We start from the raw sequence: 8,565 nt of genomic DNA, 5'->3' as shown, positions 1-8,565 counted from the left end.
CATAAAGTGAGAGAGCAGGGAAACTCAGACAACCACTAAGGATTAACCTTTTAACCTAACTTTTTTGGCAATAATGTATTCCAGAAAACAGCGTAAAAACAATTCGGTGAAACGTTGTTGGCTGTATGGCAGAATAATAGTGTCATAGTTGGCATCTGCCTGTCGCTCACACATCCACAGGTTTTCTTTTAGTCCCACAGTCCCTGATTTGACCTTTCATAATGACTTGTCTGTCTCAGGTTACCTCAGAGCAGATAGAAGGCAGGGAGGAGCCCTATCATTAACTGAGACAATGCTATTGTCCCTTAATGAAGCCATTGTATGAGGGGATCCTATATTTGGGATTAACCTGCCAGAGAAAACAAAACAACGTGTGTGTGTGGGGGGGGGGGGGGGGGGGGGGGGGGGGGGGGGGCGGGGCTACCGACCCTAAATACTCCTATTATGTTGTTACAATCAAATTATTGTTGTAGAAAGATTAATCCCATTGGAAATTGTATTGTTACAGCAGTTAAGTCAAACATAAATCACAAATCACACACAATAAGGACACTTTAATGGTAGATACGTAATGAAATTATGAAAACATTGTAAACAAAACAACAAATAAAATAAAATCTGAACTGGAACCTAGACTAAAAACTGGATGATTTTATAAATCTATACTTCACAACATTTTGGAGGCAAATATTGTACTTTTTAATTCTACTACGTTTGTTTTACAACAGCAGTTAGTTTTCTGATTAATATTTTACAGTAATATCTTTTAGAGATTACGATTTTACTGTACTTTTATTTAAGTAGGAGTTTGAGTGTTTTTTTTTATTGTAGTAGTGGTACTTGTAAAGAAGCCAAGTACTCCTCTGCCTCTGGTCTGTTCAGCTACATTTCAGAGGGAAACAATTCACTTTTTGGTCCACAACATTTACAGCTGTATAAGATCTCAGAACTTCTTCCACATAATACAGAAAAGATAAACTCTCTCGTATATATTTTTCAGAAACGGTTGGGATGGAATTCACAAACTGCTGTGATGTCCTATGAAGGTGTTTGCATGAAAAAAAAACAGCCGTTTGCTTATGAATGCCTTCAGGCACTCTCACATGGAAATCTAAAAATTGTTGTTCAGATTCAGTTAAACCGTCAGTGGAGTTGCATGTGTGTGTTTGCATGTGTGTGAAGGGCGAGCACGTGTTTGCGTGCGCTGTTTTACAGAGCACCTGGGCCTTTGCTGAGTTCTGTATGTCTTTGAATGGAACTGCTAGATAAATACAGGCTGAGTCCTTTTCTTCAAACAACACACTGTAGACAGAGACTAACAACAGAATGACAACAGAGTAAGACAGACAAACATACATTTAAAGTAGAGGAGGAATATGACGAACAGCTGATGTATCCCATATATTTCTATCTAACTTTATCAACACTTTTACATCTGTGGATGACTGAATGGGCTCCCGAGCACAGGCCCTGTGAGCACTTAGGTCTGTTTGAAATGAATGTAAACATCTCTTGTTGGAAAGTCAATCAAACGAGTACACAAAGATGCAACACAACTACATACTACGCAAAACCGCCACAAATACACAAAAAACAAGTACAAAGAGACAAAAAACTGCCATGAAGAGACAGAACCACTACATGATATATTTTATATAAGTCTTGTTTTGTTTACTTTCTGGAACAGGTGTTTTGTTTCTATTCTGTCTCTAAATCTTCTGTTTTGTTAATTGAAGCCTAATTTGAAACTTGGCGTTCTGCTGTCATAAAATGACTATTAATAGACAAAACATTTCCACAAAGAGACACAGAACGACTGGAAAGAGACAGAAATTTCCACAAAGAGACACAGAATGACTGGAAAGAGTCAGAAATTACCACAAAAAGACACAGAATGACGACAAAGAAGCTGCAACCTACTCTAAATAGACTCACAACGACTATAAACAGTGGCAGAACAACATGCAAAACAATTACAAAGAGATGTAAAACTACCACAAAGAGACACAAAACAACTGCAAACAACGTGGCTGTGTGGTGGGGGGCTTTAAATGCCTCTGCCCAGATGTCTCAAAATCTGTTCATATATGAATCATTAACTCTACTCAGAAATCTAACTGAGAAGTGGTGAGAAAAGTTTTACTTGACTTAATCAAGATAATGGTTATGTATTGTTTTTTTTCCCTATCTGTACCTTTCCCTACAGGACTCCTCCCAGCTGGAATGTTTGGCCATGTATGACAGCTGGAATAGTGTGAAGGCTACTGTACAAGCTGCCACAAGCAGGCATGAGCAAGACAGGAAAGTCATGGGCCAAGAGCCACAGAATACCTTCCTCTGTGTGTGTGCGTGAGTGTGTGTGTGTGTGTGTGCGTGTGTGTCCCACTCTGTGAGAGAGGTGAAAGGTGTATCCTACATACCTGGAGTTTTTTCACGGGGAGAAGCAGCTTGTCTGGACTTGGCCAGGATTATGTGTCAGAGTCTACCTGTTTGAGCACAGAAACTCACAGCTGAGACGGAGAGTTGTGTGTGTGTGTGGGGGGGGGGGGGATGTGTCGTCCTTGGACAGCAGTGAGGAAAACATGGTGGGATGGAGGAAGAGGAGGATGAGGTGGGGAGGAAGGTGAGATGACTTAGAATAGTCTCATAAATCATAAATGCCATGACATGTGTGTTTAAACTGACAATTGATCCAATGCTGTTGAGTCCACTCACTAACGGCCACAGTCGCTTCAGAGCTGCTGCTGTTTGTCACCTTCACAATCAGTTTCTGTCTGACCGGCTTATGTCTGTTTGTCCGTTTTAATAAACCAGTGAACAGATACATTCAACTCAATTTGTATCATTAAGTTTGGTTTGAACTCCCCCCCCCCCCCCCCCTCAGAGAGGTAAAGCGATGTGTGATATTGGTGGTTTAATATTTAATTTGATCTCATTTTTCTTTGCCACAAACACTGCTGTTAAATGCTTTCACAAACCAGGTGTGTGCTTCAGACTGCATGTCATTTAAATCACGTGGTACGAGGCCTCTAAAGGCAGCAGTGAAAGTTGCCAGCATGTGGATGTGTTGTGACTGGGTCACGGCTGGTGTATAGCCCGACTGGTCTGGCAACATTGTGACTTGTCACGGTGGTGCGGCGGTGGCGGCGGCGGCGGCGGTAGCAGCAGTGGACTGTGGCAAAACCTGTTGGTTTGGAAAAAAAAGGGAAAGCATGAAGGGGGAGGGCGAGCAGGGAGAGGAAGTTGCCAATGGGGAAGATGAAATCCAATTTCCTCTTCCCTCAACAGCCTCCAGAGAAACAAGGAGGTCACACTGACTCCCTGACGGCCCCTGTTTCTCCCTCTCTGAGTGAAGGTCGGTTGCCAGACCATGATTCTCTACCCTGAAATGCATCTTTAAAAACTCTTTCCTGACCCTGGCTTATCCTCTTGAAAACTATAGCTGACCCTGGTTATGTATGCGGTTGTGCAGTGAGAAACATAAATCAGACACTGTAAGAGATCATTTACAACAAAAGAAATCCTTCAAAAACAACTTGGCTGAGCCGAAAGTGAACCTGAAAACCCTTGTGGCGGGAAGAAAAGACCCAAATGGGGGGAAAAAAAATCTCAGGCTGTCTGCGGCAAACCCCTGCTTATTCATACACACAATGGAGAGCCATATGAAATTCTCCTCTGCTATTGAGAAGCTGACACCTGGAAGATTTGCTTTCACACAGGCCCTAAGGCTGCACAACCTCACCCCAAACCTAAGCTAGCAAGTCCCTGCACAACAGCATCAGGGTGGGGAAGGGAGGAGGGGAAATAGCCCCCCTCCCTTCTTTCTTTTTACTTTTTTGGCCTCCTTCTGAAAGCATAATCACATCCTTTTCTCGTGAGAGATATCCCCCACCCCTCTTCACAAAAGACTGAAAGGATTGTCTCTCTTCTCTTATGATGAAGGGGGGAAAAGCAGGAAAGAGGAGGGGGTACAATGGCAGGCTGCAGGCTTTTCTCACAATGATAAAATTTCTTCAGTAAAGTCATGACACCTAACTGTCTGGAAGATTTCCACCAGGAATGAGTAACAAAATGACTTGTTGGTGAATAAAAAGAAACACACATTGACTTCTTTTTAATAAAGAAAAGTACATTAATGCAACTACATTCCGTTTTATTTTCAGACTGATTTATATGTTGATGTTATTTGGGTTGCATGTAAGTCTTTCTTTCCATCATGTGAAAACTGGAGTTGCAGTCAATTTCCATATTAGCTGCATACAGTCAAATACAGAGCGGAGGTTGAACAGCTCCACTGTTCCCACAACCAAAAACACAGGTCGAAAAGATAAACTCTCTGATCATCACATCATGGTCTGTACAAGTGTGCTGCATCTGTTAATAAAAATATACACCAATGAATGCTGTCAAGACTGATTTTACTGGGCAATGCCTGCAGTACATATTTGATTTGTTTGAGATTGTTGTACTGATAATTCAGCGATTTAAACATTACAACCATTACTATACTGTGTCGGTATTACTGTTACATGCTGTGGATGCTGGAGGCACAGCAAACGGATGTGTCCCACACAATACTCCTTTATACAGTTGTCATCATACGTATCTGCCCCCTTGTGTTTCTCTGGGGTAACAGCAGTTTTTAATCACTTGTCTCTCGAAAATCGATGCAAAGAGTTTGGGGTTAGTGCATATTACACATTATTATACCGATAGATCGGAGGTGTTTAGCTTTGTAGTACAAACAACAGTAACACAGAATGTGGTGCAGAAGGTTCAACAGATAGTAAATAATCTAACAGACAAAGTTACAAAATGCCTTCCAATATAGAGAGATCCAACACTGATACAATTATACAGATCTGTACAACAGGTAGACAACTATTTTCTACATAAAACAAACAAAAAGGAAAACAATCAAATGAAAAAGGTGTTATTTTTGCACATAATCTCTTTCCTAAATGTCCTTTTAATTGCATACTTACTCAACAAAGAATTAGGTTGGAAATAAGTGTGCCATCTCCTAATTCCAAACAAACAATGAAACTATTACTTGCTATTAGGACTACGTTGAGGGCCAAACAGGGTGACCATTTAATAAACAGGATAGAAGGGATATTGGACAAAGTGCAAAAAGAAATAGGCTACATTATTTTATGCATATGTCATGAGCGAGATGTTTGGCATATTTTATTGGCTGCCAGTTCATTAATGTCTGGCGTTAGGTTCTGTTCTGTGGAAACCCTCAAGATGGAGTGAAGGTGTGCATCTGTGAGCAGGGGCGGACTGGGGGGAAAAAGTGGCCCGGGAGTTACTGTCAGACCGGCCCACTCAATACACGGCGCGCTGCCCACTCAATGCACGGTTTTTGCAGCAGCTCACTCTTTTCTGCAACACCGTCTATGATTTTCTCACTGTCCAGCATCTGCAAAACATCTGTCTGAGTAGCCATCAACATAAAAGCCTCCAGGTGCTGTTGAGAGAGCGAGCTCCTGAGCCTGTTTTTGATATATTTCAGCGTCGAAAAGCTTCGCTCGCATGCTACCTGTGTGACAGAGAGGATAATCAGGAACCTGTATGCAAGGCCTATGATGTGGTATGCATCTGTCAGGAGGTTGTACTGCTTCAGAACTCGGTAGCAACAGATTGGACAGTCCTTGCAAGATGAGCACTTTTTGTAAACCATCTCTGCCTCATCTTCAGCCTCATCTTCAGCATCCTCCGGCCCGGGTTCTGTTGTCTTGGTTGTGTACTCCTCAAATACTGATGCCTTCAGCCTATCCCATGTCGTGCCAGACGTTTGAGCTCGCTTTGTAACTCGCATAGTCAAATCAACGTAATTAACACAATGACAGCCACAAAGTCATAAGAACCAGTCACATATATTCATATGACAACAAAGCACATCAATCCAGCAGACCTGCAGCGGATCCACGCATTCCACCACACAAGAGCACGAGCCATCAAATATTATTCATAAAAACGTTACTGCAGATGTAAAAAAACAAACGCAGTTTGTCACTTACCAAATTCTTTGTTGACAAAGAATTTAATCCCAGTACATCGTTTCAGTTCCAGTAAGAAGTCCTTCCAGTCGAGCCGCCCCTGTATTTCGCCGGTCTATGGCAGCCATTCGCACCTCCGCGGCCCCGCCCCGACCGTCGCCCGGCACGAGCGCACGGCGCAGACCGCGGTTATGGAGAAAAGTTTTTAAAAGCACCGTCGTGTCCAGCCGTGCTATGGCGTCCTCGGATCGCAAGGAGTAGTATAATGTCAGTTTATACTGTTGATGCAGTTTTCACTGATTATTGACTTTCGGTATTAGAGTCAATTGAACGTGTTCTGTGAAGCATATAATATAGTCGGGGCCGGCGATGTCAGAGACCGGCCCAAACCCCTTCGGCCTACCGGGGATTCCCCCGGGAGCCCCGATGGCCAGTCCGCCCCTGTCTGTGAGACGACTCCTGTGTGGGGTTTTGTTCATCTTCATCACAGAGAAAAGCTGCTCAGACAGGCATGTGCTTCCAAACACGCAGAGCGTCTGAGCAGCATGTCGGCGGAGTTGAGGCATTGTTTCGAGGATGAAGCTTGGAAACGAGCTACAATCAGCTAAAGCAGGTATGTAACTCCAGCTTTAATCTCCTGTCAGTCTTCACCACCGGTTTAACAGATACTCACTTCAAAAACATGGAAAATACATTAAAAAAGTATTAAAAATACAACAAAAAGAAAATAAGTTATACTCCCCGTCGGGGAATCGAACCCCCGTCTTCCGCGGCGCGGGGGCCGAAAACAGTATGCCTTAAATCTCTTAACTTTTACCATTCATTCTTTATGGTTGTTCTTATCACTATGGGTGTCATATATTTTTGGCCACCAGCGTGATTTTGGGGGCGCTGTTTCTCACCTTCCATACCAGTAAGGAGAGCCTGTTTTCCCTTTGAGTTACGGACGTCCCATCACACAGACGACAGCAAACAACCTTTACACGGAGTTTTATCACGGCTCTATCTATGTATTTGTGGCTAAACTATTTTTATAGTTTGTTTACGCTTTGTTGTTCATTGTCATGTTGTAGCTCTGTTTGTTGTAACGTTAGCACATGTAGGCTATATATGTGATGTGTTTATTTTCTGTAACGTTATGTATGTAACGTTCTATTTCACCATCAACTGTGCATTTTAAATGGGTAAATTCTACATTATATGTCTCTTAGTGTTTCAAATGCTATGACAGGGGAGCACTGAACACATTGTTTTCCTGTCTGTCTGATATATAATGCTGTTATCTAGTTATTATAAATGCTGATCAGCGTTAACATGAGGCACTCTGTATATAAACTACGTTGTGTTTGGCTGAGCAGAGGAGATAATGAAGAGGACCATAAACATCTTCCCAGGAAGGACGGCGGTGTCCTTCAGGAAAAAAAATAGGTTTATTTGCCTGTTTTAGGATAAACTTACAATAATACTCTTAGACCTACATCTTCTACTTCATTGCAGTGTGTGTTTCCCCCATTTCAGCCTGCCCAGAAAGAGACGGAGCGTAGGTTTGTCAATGTCTTTAAGAAAATATCACTCTCCTTGACCCCATTTTCAATGTTAACACCAGCCCTGAAGCCGAGACATATCACCTGAAACTCAGAACCTTCACTTGCCTCTCAACAACAGTTCATAATCACTAGTTACATTGTGTGTGACTTAGATTGAATAACTATTAAAGAACTCCCATGAAATTACCTTTCTTGAGTAAAGTGGTTACACAGTATGTACTCGTCCACCAGAGAGCAGCATGCACCAGTAAGCGCCATGTTGTATCACCTGCAGCCAGGAAATCACCATTTCTCATGACATTGGCATGGTAGCAGGTGCGCCATTGTTCGATTTGAAGGTGTAATAAAAATGTGTGCTTCTCAGTCATACAGTACAATTGTTGTCATGTTTTCAAATGGGTACGTGTGTTGTTGGTCAAAGTGTCTCATAACAGAACGATCTATTGAACACAGAGCCAAACTGGCTTCTATTGTAGATTTTAATGATGTTATGCTCGCTGTAATTTATCACACAGAATTTTGTCACATCATGTGCTTTACTTTGTTGCACACTGACTTGGGTTTATTTTCTCTCACATGCGTGTTGTAGTGCAGAGTTGTGGAAACCAGCATCTCCTCTTTTAGTGGATTTGTTGGTCAACTCCCAAAGCACCAACATAAAAGCTCATTTGTGTTGCATTCTTTTACTAAACACTGATCAGTTCAGTGGTTTAGTGAAGGTCTATGTATGTGTGTTCCAATAACCATACCTCTATTCTATTCATATGCCAGAAAAATATCTAGTATATCCTAATACATAGTATATCAAATGCAGTTTGCCACAAATACCAGGATGTACTGCGTCTGGTCGCATTTTGCAGCACGCAAACAACTGGTGATGTCTGAGATGCCATATTTAATTCTGAGGAGAAAACACTGACTGAACAGATTGTTTTGTGTCTCCAATTCTGTGGTCCTGTGGGTCTAACTTCAAAGGAGTCAGATCCAAATATCTAATCCAGCTTCAAGTCTTT

Source organism: Melanostigma gelatinosum (genome assembly GCF_949748355.1).
Source record: "Melanostigma gelatinosum genome assembly, chromosome: 17".
Taxonomy (NCBI): Eukaryota; Metazoa; Chordata; class Actinopteri; order Perciformes; family Zoarcidae; genus Melanostigma; species Melanostigma gelatinosum.
The sequence above is the reverse complement of the archived record's forward strand: the minus strand, read 5'-3'. Positions refer to the sequence as shown.